Raw genomic sequence first — 18,264 nt, 5'->3', positions numbered from 1 at the left:
CTTAGTGAGGAAGGCATGTGAAAATCCAAGACAGGCTGAAAGTTAGGCCTCTTGCGCCAAATGGTAGCCAAGGTGTTAAAATGCAAAGGAAAAGTTCTTGAAGGAAATTAGGCCAGGTGTGGTGGTTCAAGCCGGTAATCCCAGCACTTTGGTACGCTGAGGCAGGAGAATGCCAGCACTTTGGGAGGCTAAAATGGAAGGCAAGGAGTTTGAGTCTAGCCTTGGTGACAGGGTGAGACTCCAGTGGACACACAAATTACAAGAACGTGAAAGTCTCATTAGTGATATGAAGAAAGTTGCAGTGTCTAGGTAGAAGATCAAACCAGCAACACTCGCTGAATTAGGCCAAAGCTTAATTCAGAGTAAGACCCAAACTCTCTTAAATTCTGCGAAGGCTGAGAGAGGTGAAGAAGCTGCAGAAGAAAAGTTGGAAGCCAGCAGAGATTGGTTCATGAATTGTAAAGAAAGAAGGCTTCTTTGTAACATTCAAGTGCAAAGTAAACCAAGGAGTGCTGATATAGAAGCTGCAACAAGTTATCCAGAAGATATAGCTAAGATCACTGACGAAGATGACTATGCTAAACAACAGATTTCCAATGTACAGAAAACAGCCTTCTATCGGAAGATGATCCCTACAGAGGTGAAGTGAATGCCTGGCTTCAGAGATTACAAGAACAGGCTGACTCTTGTTAGAGACCAATGCAGCTGGTAATTTAAGTTAAAGCCAATGCTTATTTACCATTCCAAAAATCCTAGCACCCTGAAAAATTAGGCTAATCTGGTCAGGTGCAGTGGCTTACGCCTGTAATCCCAGCACTTTGGGAGGCCGAGGCAGGCGGATCACCTGAGGTCGGGAGTTCGAGACCAGCTTGACCAATATAGAGAAACCCCATCTCTACTAAAAATACAAATTTAGCCGGGCATGGTGGTGCATGCCTGTAATCCCAGATACTCGGGACCCTGAGGCATGAGAATCACTTGAACCTGGGAGACGGAGGTGGCAGTGAGCAAAGATTGTACCATTGCACTCCAGCTGGGCAACAGGAGTGAAACTCCGTCTCAAAAAAAAAAAAAAGAAAGAAAAAGTACGCTAATCTATTCTGCTGTATTAATGAAACAACAAAGCCTGGATGACAGTACATCTCTTATGGCGTGTTTACAGAGTATTTTAAGCCTACTGTAGAGACCTACTGCTCAGAAAAAAAGATTACTTTCAAAATATTATTGTTCATTGATGGTTCACTTGGTCAATCAAGAGCTCTGACAGCTATGTACCAGGAGATTGATACTGCTTTCATGACTGCTAACACAACATCCATTCTGTAGCCCATGGATCAATGAAGATTTTTTACTTTCTTTTTTTTTTTTTTTTTTTTCTGGAGACGGAGTCTCGCTCTTCTGCCCAGGCTGGAGTGAAATAGCATGATCTCAGCTCACTGCAACCTCCATCCTCGGGTTCAAATGACTCTCTTGCCTCAGCCTCCTGAGTAGCTGGGATTACGGGCCCACGCCATCATGCCTGACTAGTTTTTGTATTTTTAGTAAAGACGGGGTTCTGCTATATTGGCCAGGGTGGTCTCGAACTCCTGACCTCAGGTGATCCACCTGCCTCGGCCTCCCAAAGGAGAATTACAGGCATGAGCCGCTGTGCCCAGCCGAATTTTCACTTTCTTTTTTTTTTTTTTTTTTTTTGTCTTTTTTTGTCTTTTTTTTTTTCCTTTTTGTGGAGAACGGGGTCTCGCTATATTACCCAGGCAGGTCTCGAACTCCTGGGCTCAAGCTATCCTCCCGCCTCTGCCTCCCTGAGAGTTGGGATTACAGGCGTGAGCCACCGCGCCCGGCCCGAATTTTCACTTTCAAGTCTTATTATTTAAGAAATATATTTCGGCCAGGAGCGGTGGCTCATGCTTGTAATCTCAACACTTTGGGAGGCCAAGGTGGGTGGATCACTTGAGGTCAGGAGTTTGAGACCATCCTGGCCAACATGGTGAAACCCCATCTCTACCAAAAATACAAAAAGTAGCTGGGCATGGTGGCGCATGCCTATAATGCCAGCTACTCAGGATGCTGAGGCAGGAGAATCACTTGAACCTGGGAGGCGGAGGTGTCACTGAGCCAAGATCGTGCTACTGTACTCCAGCCTCGTAAACAGAATGAGACTCCATCTAAAAAAAAAAAAAGAGAGAGAGAGAGAGAGGCCGGGCACGGTGGCTCACGCCTGTAATCCCAGCACTTTGGGAGGCCGAGGCAGGCAGATCGTGAGGTCTGGAGATCGAGACCATCCTGGCTAACACAGGGAAACCCCATCTCTACTAAAAATACAGAAAATTAGCCGGACATGGTGGTGGGCGCCTGTAGTCCCAGCTACTCCGGAGGCTGAGGCAAGAGAATGGCATGAACCCAGGAGGCAGAGCTTGCAGTGAGCCAAGATGGCACCACTGCACTCCAGCCTGGGCAACAGAGGGAGACTCCATCTCAAAAATAAAAATAAATTAATCAATTAAGAAAAAGAAAAGAAAGAAATTTCATAAGACTATGCTGCCGTAGATAGTGATTCTTCTGATGGATCAGGGCAAAGTAAATTGAAAACTTTCTGGAAAATTTTACCAATCTAGATGCCAGTGAGAACATTTGTGATTCATGGGAGGAGGTAAAAAATGTCAGCTTTTTTTTTTTTTTTTTAAGAGACAGGGTCTTGAGGCAGGGGCAGGTGGATCACTAGAGGTCAGGAGTTTAAGACCAGCCTGGCCAACATGGTAAAACCCTGTCTCTACTAAAAATAGAAAAATCAGCCCGCAGTTGTGGTGCATGCCTGTAGTCCCAGCTACTTGGGAGGCTGAGGCAAGAGAATGGCTTGATCCTGGGAAGTGGAGGTTGCAGTGAGCCAAGATTATGACATTGCACTCCAGCCTGGGCAACAGAGGGAGACCCCGTCTCAAAAAAAAAAAACGGTTAGAGAGAGAGAGAGAAAGTCTTGCTTTGTGGCCCAGGCTGGAGTGCAGTGATGGCGTGATCATGGCTCGCTGCAGCCTAAAACTCCTGCACTCAAGCAATCCTCCTTCCTCAGCCTCCTCAGTTGCTAGGATTACAGGAACAAACCACACTACCACACCTGGCTAATTGTTTTTTAAGTTTTTTTAAAGACAAATGCTCACGTATTGCCCAGGCTGGTCTCAAACTCCTGGGCTCAAATGATCCTCTCACTTCAGTGTACCAAAATGCTGAGATTACAGGCAAGAGTCACTGCACCCAGCTAAAATGTCAACAACATTAACAGAAGTTTGAAAAAAGTTGATTCCAACCATCATAGATGACTTTCAGAGGTTTAATTCTTCAGTTGAGGAAATCACTGCAGAGGTGGTAGAAATAGCAAGAGGACTAGAATTAGAAGTGATGCCTGAAAATGTGACTGAATTGTTGCAGTCTCATCATAAAACTTAAACAAATGAGGAGCTGCTTCTTATGAATAAGCAAAGAAGGTGGCTTCCTTTTTTTTTCTTTTTTTTTTAAATGTTATTTTATGTTAGGTTCCGGGATACATGTACAGAACGTGCAGGTTTGTTACATAGGTAAACATGTGCCATGGTGGTTTGCTGCATCTATCAACTCATCACCTAGGTATTAAGCCCCACATACATTAGCTATTTGTCCTGATGCTCTCCCTGACCCCTGTCCCCTGTTCCCCAGCAGGTCCCAGTGTGTGTTGTTCCCCTCCCTGTGTCCATGTGTTATTGTCATTCAGCTCCCACTTATAAGTGGGAACATGTGGTGTTTGCTTTTTGTCCTTGTGATAGTTTGCTGAGGATGATGGCTTCCAGCTTCATCCATGTTCCTGCAAAGGACATGATCTCATTCCTTTTTATGGCTGCGTAGTATTCCATGATGTATATGTGCCACATTTCCTTTATTCAGTCCATCATTGATGGGTATTAGGGTTGATTCCCTGTCTTTGCTATTGTGAGTAGTGCTGCAATAAACGTACCTGTGCCTGTATCTTTATAACGGAATGATTAATATTCCTTTGGGTATATACCCAGTAATGGGATTGCTGGGTCAAATGGTATTTCTGGTTCTAGATCCCTGAGGAATCGCCACACTGTTTTCCACGGTGGTTGAACTAATTTACATTCCCACCGAGAGTGTAAAAACATTCCTATTTCTCCGCAGCTTCACCAGCATCTGTTGTTTCTTGACTTTTTAATAATCGCCATTCTGACTGGCATGAGATGGTATTTCATTGTGGTTTCGATTTGTATTTCTCTAACGATCAGTGCTGTTGAGCTTTTTTCATGTTTGTTGGCTGCATAAATGTCTTCTTTTGAGAAGTGTCTGTTCCTGTTCTTTGCCCACTTTTTGGTGGGGTTATTTGTTTTTTTTTTCTTGTAAATCTAAGTTCCTTGTAGATTCTGGATATTAGACTTTTGTCACTTGGGTAGATTGGGAAAAGTTTCTCCCATTCTGTAGGTTGCCTGTTTGCCCTGATGATAGTTTCCTTCGCTGTGCAGAAGCTCTTTAGTTTAATTAGTCCCATTTGTCAAAAAATGTGGAACACTTCACAAATTTTCATGTCATACTTGCTCAAGGGCCATGCTAATCTTCTCTATATTGTTCCAATTTGAGTATATATGCTGCTGAAACAAGTACAGAAAGTGGTTTCTTGAGATGGAATCTGCTCCTGGTGAAGATGCTGTGAACATTGTTGAAATGACAAGAATTTATTATTTATTTATTTATTTTATTTTATTTTTGAGATAGGGTCTCACATCGCTGCCCAGGCTGGAATGCAGTGGCATGATCACTGCTCACTGCAGCCTTGTCCTCCCAGGCTCAAGCAATCCTCCCACTTCAGCCTCCCAAGTAGCTGGTACTACAGGTGTGCACCACCGCACCCGGTTAATTTTTGCATTTTTTGTAGAGACAGAGTCTCGCTTTGTCACCCAGTCTGAAGTGCAATGGCATGCTCACAGCTCACTGCAGCTTCGACCTCTTGAGCTTCAGCAATCCTCCCACCTCAGCCTCCTTAGTAGCTGGTACTGCAGGCTTGTGCCACTACATCCAGGTATATTTTTGTATTTTTTGTAAAGATGGGGTTTTACCATGTTACCCAGGTTTATCTCAAACTCCTAGGCTCAAGCGATCCTCCTGCCTCAGCCTCCCAAAGTGTCAGGATTACAGGCATGAGCCACTGCCAGATCCCTTTTGCATACTTAATAGACTACAGAGTAGTGTGAACATAACTTTTATAGGCATTGGGAAGCCAAAATATTAGTGTGACTCACTGTATTGCAATGTTTGCTTTACTATGGTGGTCTGGAGCTCAACCTGCAAAGTCTCCAAGGTATACCTGTGTGACATTCTGGAAAATCAAACTAGGAAGAAAGTAAGAAGATCAGTAGTTGCCAAGAGTTGGTAGGTGAAGGGATGAATAGGCAGAGCACAAACAATTTTTATGCCAGTGAAGCTGCTCTGTATGCTGCTATAATGGCGGATTATAAATTCGTCTAAACCCATGAATATATAACACCAAGGGTGAACCCTAATGTAAACTACAGACTTTGGGTGATTATGATAATAATGTTTCATGGATTGCAACAAATGTAACACTCTGGTGGAAGATGCTGAAAATGGGGGAAGTTGAGCATGTGTGGGGAAAGGGTGTATATGGGAAATCTCAGTGCTTTCTGTTTAATTCTGCTGTGAACCTAAAACTGCTCCTAAAGTCTCTTAAAAAATAAATAAAAATACATATACAGGAAAATATATAAAGTATCCTCAAAGTCCAACCTCCCTACTCCAGATCTGAACACATTTAAGAATATGTTATATTTCTTTATAGATATGTTGGTGTATAAATAAATACCTAATTTTTGGCCAGGCATGGTGGCTCATGCTTGTAATCCAGCACTTTGGGAGGCCAAAGTGTGTGGATCACTTGAGGCCAGGAGTTCCAGACCAGCCTGGCCAACATGAAGAAAGCCTGTCTCTACTAAAAATGCAAAAATTAGCTGGGTGTGGTGGCGCACACCTGTAATCCCAGCTTCTCGGGAGGCTAAGGCACAACAATGGCTTGAACCTGGGAGGCAGAAGTTGCAGTGAGCCAAGATCACACCACTATACTCCAGCCTGGGTCACAAGAGCAAGACTCTGTCTCAAAACAAAAACAAAAACCTACTTCTGTTTTTTACAGATAAGGGGTCTCACTATGTTACCCAAGCTGGCCTCAAACTCCTGGCCTCAAGTGATTCTCCCGCCTCAGCCTCCCAAGTGGCTGGGACTACAGGTGTGAACCACCACACCCAGCTATATTTTTAAAGTAATGAACATTTATTTATTTATTTATTGTTATATTTATTCACATGTACACACATACACATTAGTAGCAGACACTGGTAGTTGCTTATCCATTCCCTACCCCACCCTTGCTGATAAACCCTGATTTGTTTGTAGCAGTTATAGGTACGACTCCAGAAGATGCACGTTCGACTCATGGCTATCCTGTTTCCAGCTGCCAGCTACCGGCCCCCAGGCTCCCTTGTAGCTAGGGTTGGCTATGTGAACAGATCTGAACAATGAAATATAAGCACACATTTACTGAGATAAGAATAAAAAGAGCCTTGATCCTCGATGACGTAATTAGTTGCTGACCCTTTCCTGAACTGCCTACCACCCCTGGTCTCCTTGCAGTAAGCAATAAATGGCTTTAGAGTTTAAGCCTGTGCTAGTCGTGTTTTCTGTTACTTGAAGCCAGTGGCATGCTAGTAAACCAGCTCCGGGGGAGGGAAAAAGTTCCCCTGACTTGTGTAGTCTTTGCTGACTTCCTTGATGTAAACACTTTAAATACTCTCACTATGGCCAATTTTAAACAATCAACATGAAGCTTGACTGCACCTGTGAAGAAATGTACACATTTGGCTCTCAAGAGCCCTGTGCTCTCTCAAGCAAATATGAACCAGCTCAGGCACATCACTGCTTGAAATGAAATAAATCACTAACATATGCATTTATGATTCTATACTTTTCTTTCTTTTTTTTTTTTTTTTTTTTTTTTTTTTTTAGCGGGGCTGGAGTCGCTCTGTAAACCGGGCTGGAGTCGTGGCGGATCTCAGCTCACCACCAAGCTCTGCCTCCCGGGAGTTCACATGGCCTCTCCTGCCTCAGCCTCCCCCAAGTAACTGGGGCGGTAGCCCGCCATCTCGCCCGGCTAGTCTTTTGTATTTTTAGTAGAGGCCAGGGGTTTCACTGTGATTGCCGCCAGGATGGTCTCGATCTTCTGACCTCGTGATCCACCCGTCTCGGCCTCCCAAAGTGCTGGGATTACAGGCTTGAGCCACCGCGCCCGGCCACTTTTTCTTTACTTAATAAGCATAGACATTTCTATGTCGATATGAAAAAAATATACCCTTTTATGGTTGCATTATAACCCATTTTATAAATGCCCATAATTTATCCAGTCATTTAGATGTTTATTAACTTATTCCTTTTATTTAAAAAATAAAACACTATCTGTCTATGTATATTTCACATATTTGTCTTTTTTTTTTTAGATAGGGTCGCACTCTGTCACCAGGCTGGAGTGCAGTGGGGCAATCTCGGCTCACTGCAACTTCCGCCTCCCAGGTTCAAGTGATTCTTCTGCCTCAGCCTCCTGAGTAGCTGGGACTACAGACACATGCCACCATATCCAGCTAATTTTGGGTTTTTTTTGTATTTTTAGTAGAGATGGGGTTTCACCATGTTGGCCAGGATGGTCTCGATCTCTTGACCTTGTGATCTGCCTGCCTTGGCCTCCCAAAGTGCTGAGATTACAGGCGCGAGCCACCATGCCCAGCCATATTTGTCTTTTTAAAATGATAGTTAAAAATAAAAATAAAAATACAGTAAAGAGCTGGGCATGGTGGCTCATGCCTGTAATTCTAACACTTTGGGAAGCTGCGTAGGGGGGATCACTTGAGCCTAGAGGTTCAAGACTAGCCTGGGCAAGATAATGAGATCCCATCTCTACAAAAAATACAAAAATTAACCAGGCATGGTAGCACATGCCTGTAGTCCCAACTATTCAGGAGGGTGAGTTGGGAAGATGGCTTGAACCAGGTTGAGGCTGCAGTGAGCCGTGACAGAGCCACTGAACTTCACTGTGGGTGACAGAGTGACACCCTGTACCAAAAAAAAAAGAAGAAGAAGAAGAAAAGAAACACTTTAAAACAATTCCCTTCCTGTGCCCACCAATATCAAGTTACTGTATCATAAACTGTGCCCAATCCTAATCATATTCCTGACATTCCCTGAAAGTATTCAGCCCAAGCTCTAAAACTCTACAAATAATTGGCTCTAATTTTCTATTTTGAGACACTGTTAAGCCTCAGTCAAGGCAGTATACTTTCTTAATGCAGTAAATCTAGTACACTTAACTTGGCTTAATCGACAGTTTTTATAATGAGCTTTTGAGAAGTCACTATTTGACGACATATTTTAATTATGTAAATATACTACCAGGTTACCTTCCAGGAAGATTGTATCAACTTAAACAAATAATAACATTGGGTGAAAGTATCCACTTCCTTCTGTACTAGATATTTTCTCAGTATCAAAACATTTCCAGTCTGATAGGCAAAAAGTGATATATCGTTATTTTATTGTCCTTTTAATTTACATTTATCTGATTATTAATGAAATTTAGTAACATCTAGAAATGACACTTTTATGTAACTGGAAGCACAAAATCACTACTACACTACCACTGCCATCAAATTAGAGAGAATTGTACCAAGCCTAAGACGTTAGCTTATAACCTTACAATGACTAATTGAAATGCTCTAACCGAGATTCACTAGGTAAGGTAACATCCTCTACATAAGCCTATTGTTAATAATTGAGCCTATTTATTATTACTCCTCACAGGTCCAAACAGAGTATAATTTAAAAGCAAAAATTAAGGAGTAGGAGTGAGGGCAATGGTGGAAGAAAGACACTAAAATCAGTATGTATAACAATGTAATGACTCCAATATAAGTAGTGGTGTTCTTGCAAATTACGGGCAATAGGAAAGTGTTTCCCTTCCTACTTATAAGTTTAGACTAGCATTCTCCAGTATTTATCCTCAAGTGATTTATGTGTATATATTTCTAATCCAATAGTTACCTACCCAACAGACTTCCAAACAAAATTAAAAAGATATGTGTAGTTATCTCTGGTGGGAAGATCTGAAAGATGTCCAAATTTGCTAATGGCCCACATGGGACTGCAAGACAGGACTTCATCTCCTAAAGTTTACCTTAGACTTCCTTGTTGCTGCTCTGAGCCATTGTTCTTGAAGAAATGACTCAAATTTAAAGAACCATACTCCTGGAGAGGAGAATATCTCCTACAGTGAGACCATCCCTGGTGGTTAGAAGGTGGGATTTCCTGTCCAAAAAAGGAAGCACTATTACCGAGACGAGGGTAGACCTAAGGACTGAAGAGAAAAGTTAAGAACCAAGTGAGTCTATAGTAGAGCCCTGGGCAGTGTATAACTTCTTGAGAACCTTTGCTTCCAATCTTGCGAAAAGTCACATCTGGTCTCCAGTTTCACATGTTACTAACTCCTCTTAGAGCAACTAACAGCTTTCTAATTGGAGCTGTAGATGGCAACGAGGACCAATTTATGAAGCAAGCTAAGCCTGCCTCATGTTACCTTCTTTTATTCTATAGAAGCTTTTAGGAGTTGTCAGCATTGATGTAAGAGGAAATCACAGTTAATGAGTTTTAGATTGTAACCAGCGCAACCAAAGAAATGCAGAAGGATTGAGGGATCACTGACAGAGAAGCAGTAGTCAAATTGGAAGCAACTATGAGAAAAATTCCTCTCCTTTTAAAATATATACTTGGTCTGGGCACGATGGCTCACACATGAAATCCTAGCACTCTGAGCGGCCAAGGAGGGCAGATCCCTTGAGTTCAAGAGTTCAAGACCAGAATGGCCAACATGGCAAAACCCCATCTCTACTGAAAATATAAATATTAGCTGGGTGTGGTGGTGCATGCCTGTAGTCCCAGCTACTTGGGAGGCTGAGGCAGGAGGATTGCTTTAGCCCTGGAGGCGGAGGTTGTGGTGAGCAATGATCATGCCACTGCATTCCAGTCTGGGTGATGAAGCCAGACCCTCTCTCAAAACAAAGACCCCCAACCAAAAACACACATATATTTGAGAAGGTTAACCTTTCCTTTAAAGTGGAATGAAAGTTTAATAGATATATGTGTGTGTGTTTCTGGATTTTCTATTCTGTTCCATGGATCTACCTATGTTCCAATACCGCACTGTTTTAACTACAGTACCTTTGTAGTACTTTTTTTTTTTTTTTTTTTTGAGACGGTCTTCCTCTGTCATTCAGGCTGTAGTGCAGCAACACAATCTCAGCTTACTACAGCCTCAACCTCCCTGGCCTAAGCTATCCTCCCACCTTAGCCTCCTGAGTATCTGGGACTTCAGGCACAGGCCCCCAAGCCCAGCTAATTTTTGCATTTTTCAAGTAGAGACAGAGTTTCACCATATTGCCGAGGCTGGTCTCAAACTTCTGGGCTCAAGCAATCTGCCTGCCTCGGCTTCCCAAAGTGCTGACATTTCAAGCATGAAACACTGCACCCAACTGTAGTACCTTTTTTAACTGCTAAATTGTCTGTCTCTACTTTTTAAAAATGTTCTTGGCTATTCTAATGCATCCATTAATTCAGATTCATTCAGCAAATATTTACCCAACACCTACTATTTGCTAGATGTTTTAGGTGCTGGGCGTAGAAAAGTGAAAAATACAAAAATATCTGCTCTCACATTGCTTGCATTTTAGTGAGGGGACACAAGTGATAACTGCAACCAACATAATCCTACAACCATGGGGACAAACATGCTTTCATTCCCTGTGTTAAATAATATTGACGCCAAGCAAAAATAACTAGCTTATTTGCTCTGGAAAATACCTATTTCTCGAAGATAAGATTGTGAACCAGCTAAACAACTTATTTATCAAGACTAACAGCTTTCTCATTAAAACTTGCCTTGATATCTTCCTCTTCACATTGTGCCCAACAATCCAACTATCCCAACAAGTTTCTTACCAGCAAAATTTACCCGAAAAATCACCTTATTAAAGGCCCTTTCCTAATTTCCTTATTACAAAGAACTACTGAGGTAGGTTTAGGTAATGGCCTTGATACCTAGACAGAAAAAAAGTTAGATTCTTAGAGCTCCTGGCATGATGAGTTCAAGAGTCTTTTTTGAAAATGTTTTATATGTAAATACTGAGGGTTTTTAAAATAACTTTAGAAGTCTATGTAATATTACTGATAAATAGATGATTCTTTGAACATTTTATAGTGATATAATTTTAGCTTAAAACCAACTTTATGCCTTCTCCCTGACTTTTTCAGAAAATAAAAATGTTGACCCAATATTTTATTTAATACAAGACTTGGGTTTTGTTTCTTATTTAAACTTGTAAAATTTCTACATTAATCCTATCAGCCCAGTAAGTTATTATTTTTACAGATGGTTTAAGATTACAAACATGAAATTATATTTAGTTGAATGAAATAAGAGATTTATCAAGAAATATAATTCTTGAATTAAGAAACATTAAATGAATTTTTAAAATATTTTAATTTTCTATTTATTTCACTTTTTATTTTTGTGGAGATGGGGGGGGGTCTCAATTTGTTGCCCAGGCTGGTCTCAAACTCCTGAGCTCAAGCCATTCTCAGCTGCCCAAAATGCTTGAATTGCAGGCATGAATCACCTAGCACAGGCTCATGGATTCTTATGATACAAATGATAAGGACTTAATGGTCTGACCTAATTTTAATTTCCAGATTTTTAGCCAACTTTAAAACATTAAACTAATATTAAAATAAATTAATTAACAAATATACTGTGATTACCCAAATTATTTTATTTTATTTTATTAATTTTTTTTTTTGGAGACTGAGTCTCACTCTGTTGCCCAGGCACTCTGGAGTGCAGTGGCATGATCTCAGCTCACTGCAACCTCTGCCTCCTGAGTTCAAGCGCCAAATCCTTTTATACTAAAAAGAAAACAAAACATTGAACACTAAGCATAACTTTAAATTATTTCTAGGCTGGGCACAGTGACTCAGCCTGTAGTCCCAGCTCTTTGGGAGGCCGAGGCAGGTGGATTGCTTGAGCTCAGGGGTTTGAGACCAGCCTGGGCAACGTGGCAAAACCTCATCTCTACCAAAATTCAAAACAAATTAACCTGGTGTTGTGGCATACGCCTGTGGTCCCAGCTCCTCCAGAGGCTGACATGGGAGGATCACTTGAGCCAGGGAGGCAGAGGTTGCAGTGAGCTGAGATTGTGCCACTGCGCTCCAGCCTGGGTGACAGAGGGAGACTTCCTCTCAAAAAATTAAATAAATAAATAATCTTGCACCTTATTTTAATGTGTGGACTGGCTATAGATCAGCAAGATGTGCAAATCTTTTTTAATGATTACATATATGTATACATATGTGCCTTTATTTATGCCTATATATTATTTAGCCACCTTAAAATGTATTAAAGTAATATATATTTGTTGAAAGCAAAAAACATTAGCAAGATATTTCTTGGTATTCTACCTTTTAACTTATGTTGTGTCTGAAAAATCCAAAATTGATTACTTTGGTTACAGTTTGTAATAATGAGAACCATTAAACAGAAATAGGAGTATGCATTCAAAACAATACATAAGGTATGCCTATTTGTTTTTTAAGGGTATCGTTGCAGTTTATAAAGATGTTTACTTAATAACATAATATATACTTTTTTTTTTAATACTCTGATAAAGTTAAATATGTTTTAAAGCTACAATTTAAAGCCTTAATTTAATCACTTGCTGGCATATTTACGTATTTGTGTATGTCTCAATGCATATCTATAGAGTTATATAAAGATAAATTCAAAAGAATTATTTAAAATTTTTAAAATATGATAAAAGACAAATTTGAGGGCTTACATATCCTTTACTGTCAATTTTAATATGGACTGAAAACAAAAAGTAAAATTAAAATATGCATTTTCTTCCTGTAACAACCTAGTGACTCATGCTCAGATAAACAGAAATTCTTTTTTATTCCCAAAATATTGTGTTAACTCTCTAGATTTCTTACATACGACGGAATCACTTTGGCAAGAAATTTTTTAAAGTTAAATTACTAGTAATCAAGGGCCAGGAGCGGTGGCTCACACCTGTAAACCCAGCACTTTGGGAGGTCAAGGTGGGCAGATCACAAAGTCAGGAGTTCAAGACCAGCCTGACCAACATGGTGAAACCCCATCTCTACTAAAAAATATGAAAATTAGCTGGGCGTGGTGGCATGCGCCTGTAATCCCAGCTATTCAGGAGGCTGAGGCAGAAGAATTGCTTGAACCCAGGAGGTGGAGGTTGCAGTGAGCCAAGATCACGCCACTGCACTCCAGCCTGGGTGAAAGAGTGAGACTCCATCTCAAAAAATAAATAATAAATAAAATAAAATAAAATAAAAATTACTAGTAATCACTTTTTATTTATCGTTGTGTTTCCTATTTGTTACAACCAAGTATAGCCTTTGAGTAAAATGGCTTATGTGTATGCCTTATGTCCTCTGACAACTCTTTGCTTTTTTGGGAGGTCTTGCTGTGCTCCCCAGGCTGGAGTGCCAGTGGCGTGATCTCGGCTCACCTGCAGCTCCGCCTCCCGAGTTCACGCCATTCTCCGCCTCAGCCTCCCAAGCTCAACTGAGACTGCACGAGCCCGCCACCCGCAGCCCGGCAGACCTGTATTTTTAGTAGACGCGAGGTTTCGTGTTAACTTCAAGGATGGTCGATCTCCTGACCTCGTCGATCCACCATGCCGACCTCCCAAAGTGCCCCAGGCTCAGGAAGCAGGCCACAGCTGGCGACAACTCTTCTTGATTATGTCTGTTCCAAATTCAGTTTCCCTAATTCAGAATAATCAGACTGCCAAAGTTTTCTTTTTTTTTTGAATTTTATTGGCGGTAGCGGTGGCTCCAGGCCTGTAATCCCAGCACTTTGGGAGGCCGAGGCGGGTGGATCCGCGAGGTCAGGGAGATCCCGAGACCATCCACAGCCTTAACATGGTGAGCCCGTCTCTACTGAAAATACAAAAACTAGCGAGGCGTGGTGGTGAGCCTGTAGTCTCAGCTACTTGGGAGGCTGAGGCGGGAGAATGTGAACCGGGGCCAGACTTGCAGTGAGCAGGATAAGGCCACTGCATGTCCCTAGAGGAGCACAGCCGAGACTCCGTCTCAAAAAAAAAGATTTTATTATTTTTCTTGTCTTTTGAGACAGGGTTTTGTTCTGTCACCCAGGCTGGAGTGCAGTGGTGTGATCTCAGCTCACTGCAACCTCTGCCTCCTGGGCTCAAGCAATCCTCCTGCCTCAGCCTCCTGAGTAGCTGGGACCACAGGTATGCACCACCATGTCTGCTAATTTTTGTATTTTTAGTAGACATGGGGTTTCACTATGTTGCCAAGGCTGGTTTCAAACTCCTGAGCTCAAGCAGGTTTCAAACTCCACCCGCCTCGGCCTCCCAAAGTGCTGGGATTACAGACGTAGTTAGCCACCGTGCCTAGCCTGTAAAGTTCTCTTATAAATCAAAACTTTGTTTGAATTTACTGGAATAGCCACTATTCCAGTAAAGAGTCAGTTTCTCAACTTATAAGAGAAAGATAGTAGAAATAATTAGGCATGTGTGACGTTCAGCTAAAAGAGTCAGTTTCTCAACTTATAAGAGAAAGATAGTAGAAATAATTAGGCATGTGTGACGTTCAGCTAAAGAGTCAGTTTCTCAACTTATAAGAGAAAGATAGTAGAAATCATCAGGCATGTGTGACGTTCTCTAAATGTTAATTATGTATGGCCGGGCCTGATGGCTCACGCCTGTAATCCCAGCATTTTGGGAGGCTAAGGCGAGAGGATCACCTATGGTCAGGAGTTTGACACTAGCCTGGCCAACATGGTGAAACCCTGTCTCTATTAAAAATACGAAAATTAGTTGGGTGTGGTGGGGCGAGCCTGTAGTCCCAGCTACTCAGGAGGCTGAGGCAGCAGGATCGCTTGAACTCGGGAGGAGGAGGTTGCAGTGAGCCGAGATCACGCCATTGCGCTCTGGCCTGGGTAACAGAGCAAGACTCCGTCTAAAAGAAAACAACAACAACAACAAAATGGAATAAATTTGGAAATAAAATTTGGAATAAAATAAAATTTGGAATAAAAATAAAATTATTAATATTGTTTCATGATTGTGAATGCTTATATGCTAGTTACCAATTTAATATCATCGCTCCATTGCAAATCTACGCTATTTTGCCCTGATTCATGATCAGTCCTCAACTCTGTAAATCATTTTTTTGCCAACAGATAAAATGTTATGGTTCATCGACAGAGGGCGCCAGAGTGACACTGCATGGCCACAGCTGCGGAAAGACACTTTTCGGCTGGGCTCCATCCCTCTTACTTTTAGTCTTCAATACACAAGCCTAACAAAGTAGCTCTAGCTGTGCCCTGGGTCTATTAGGCGACTTTATAGTCTGAGGCGACTTTAGACCAGGTCCAGCCACCTATATCCTCTGGCAATAGCTGACCCTTTCTGCAGACTGGCCTAGCCTGCCTATCCCCTCCGGCAATGGTCACTTTCACAGGTCCCTCTGGCAAGTGTCTTCACCATTGCCAGGCTGCGTGGCTGTGTCTGTAGTAAACACGTCTTCTGCCCGGGCGCGGGGGCTCACGCCTATAATCCCAGCACTCTGGGAGGCCGAGGCAAGCGGATCCCCTGAGGTCAGGAGTTCGAGACAAGCCTGGCCGACATGGTGAAACCCCGTATCTACTAAAAATACAAAACTTAGCCGGGCGTGGTGGCGGAATTCCAGCTACTCAGGAGGCTGGGGCAGGAGAATCGCTTGAATCTGGGAGGCAGAGGCGGAGGCTGTAGTGAGCCAAGATCGCGCCACTGCACTCCAGCCTGGGCAACAAGAGCGAGACTCCGTCTAAAAAAAAAAAACATGTCAAGAGGAGGTCTGAATCTCAGCTCTGGGGTGGTGGTTGCTGAGAGGAGCTCTTTCTCCTCTTTATCGCTCATTCTTCCTCGGCCTAGAGGGATGTGCTGTTTTTCTGTACTTGCTACTTCTGGATTCTTTAGAGTCTTTGTTTACTCCTTTTTGAATTCACTCACCTCCTACTAGTTAACACTTCTTTATATTAAACTTTCCCTGTTCAAAAAACTGATGTGGTTTCTGTTTTCCATCTGGTCCCTGATTGACATATCATAGAAATACACTTTTTTCATGTACAAAGATTGGTACAATAATTGTCTCCAAAAAGATTTTGTATCAGCTTATTAAGTTCCAATGTCTTTGTCAATCAGGGACCATTGTAATATACCTTGTGGCACAAATTAAAAAGCCTTGGAGTCCTGTTCATATGCTCCTATTCCCAGGATAATCATTGACTATATGCTTATATATTAATTTTCTGTTACCCCTCAAGAAATCATTCCACTGTCTTCTATTTTGATAATGTTCTGATATTTTTCATCTTGGGGAAGAGACCTCAGAGAAAAATAGCCCTTGAGCCTTGATGAAAAGAACCCATATAAGTTGCTATAAACATCTGACACTACAACAAAACTCTAGGGTGCTGATGCTTACAACCATTTCTCTCAAGTAAAGAAATTTACTCATCCTTAAGTTACAAGAAAGCCCCATGGGCCAGAAACCACAAGATCATAAGGAGACAGTTCCCGCCCGAGACTTTCAGATCAAGATGACTGCATTAAGTAGACAGCTTCCGTCAGAGACCTATGAAACAAGACCTAGATGACTGGAGTCATAGATTGTCATGTTTACATCAGCAGGCTTCTGTTCGTTATTTTTCAAGCTATTTTCTGTCTTTCTAGTTGCCTTGAAGTTTTGGGTTGTTAACTTTGATACCTATAAGGCCCTTATCCTTAATAATGTGTTTTGGGCCCTTAATCACTCCTTAGTAAAAGTCTAATGCTTGGCTATAATTTTTCATAATTTGGCTAATACACAAAGTCAAACTACTGGGTTTATATTCTCTTTACAGGTAGGTACCTTCATTTTCCTTTTATATTAGTTCTGTGTAATAAATCAGTAGTCAAGTTCTTCTGCTCTGGCCAAAAAAAAGAAAAATAAATAAATACTTTCCTGGTAATTGGAGTTAACCACTAAGTGACTTTTTTTTTTAGAGTAATACAACAGGTCAGACAGCCAGAAATATAAAATCCCACAGAATGTTCCCCTCCATGGAAACAATACTCAGGGACTATATAATAAATAATTTGGTAATTTGGCAGGTCTTTGTCTCCAGCTCCTAAGGGATAATTTCCTTTTTTTTTTTTTTTTTGAGACAGAGTCTTGCTCTGTGGCCCAGTCTGGAGTGCAGTGGCACGATCTCGGCTCATGGCAGCCTTCACCTCCTGGGTTCAAGCGATTCTCCTGTCTCAGCTTCCTGAGTAGCTGGGATTACAGGCACACGTCACTGTGCCTGGCTAATTTTTGTATTTTTAGTAGAGATGGGGTTTCACCATATTGGCCAGGCTGGTTTTGAACTCCTGACCTCAAGTGATCTGCCTGCCTTGGCCTCCCAAAGTGCTGGGGCTGGGATTACAGGCATGAGCCACTGTAGCTAGCCCTCCTTTTTTTTTTTTTTTTTTTTTTTTTTTATTTGAGACAGGGTCTCACTTTTTTGAGGCGGGGCCCAGGCTAGAATGCAATGGTGCTATCTCAGCTCACTACAACTTTTGCCTCCTGGGCTCAAGTGATCCTCCCACCTCAGCCTCCCAAGTAGCTGGGACTACCGGCACACACCACCACACCTGGCTAATCTTTGTATTTTTTGTAGAGATGAGATTTTGCCATGTAGCTCAAGCTGGTCTCAAACACCTGGACTCAAGCAATCCGCCCACCTCAGCCTCCCACAATGCTGGGATTACAGACGTGAGCCACAGTGCCTGGCCCTGGGAGATTAATTTCTAAAACCTTAGAATTGTCCAAGTGATCAGCATATCTTTGTTATTCATCGTGGGCCCCTCAAATCACACCTGATAATTTCTGCTAGTGAAGTGCTTCAGATGTGGGCTAGCCCTGCCAGAAAGACCAACCATGTGATTAGAGGGTTGGAGCTTTGAGCCATGTGATATCAGCTTGACCTTTGAGAAAGAGGGGCTGGAGATTCAGTTCAATGGCATGCACAATGATTCAATCAATCATGCCTGTGTA

General features: G+C 42.0%; 1 protein-coding gene and 1 non-coding gene across 3 annotated transcripts in view; both read right to left on the bottom strand.

The window, feature by feature from the left end:
• Positions 1-18,264, bottom strand: part of CCDC171 (coiled-coil domain containing 171) — a 501,053-nt gene that overhangs the window by 399,691 nt on the left and 83,098 nt on the right. The window lies entirely within an intron of this gene.
• LOC116270207 lies at positions 4,538-4,640 on the bottom strand. Its single transcript, XR_004178122.1, has one exon. It is a non-coding gene; the product is annotated as a U6 spliceosomal RNA (small nuclear RNA).

Source organism: Papio anubis, chromosome 13, assembly GCF_008728515.1.
Source record: "Papio anubis isolate 15944 chromosome 13, Panubis1.0, whole genome shotgun sequence".
In the NCBI taxonomy this organism is placed as follows: Eukaryota; Metazoa; Chordata; class Mammalia; order Primates; family Cercopithecidae; genus Papio; species Papio anubis.
The sequence above is the reverse complement of the archived record's forward strand: the minus strand, read 5'-3'. Positions and strand labels throughout refer to the sequence as shown.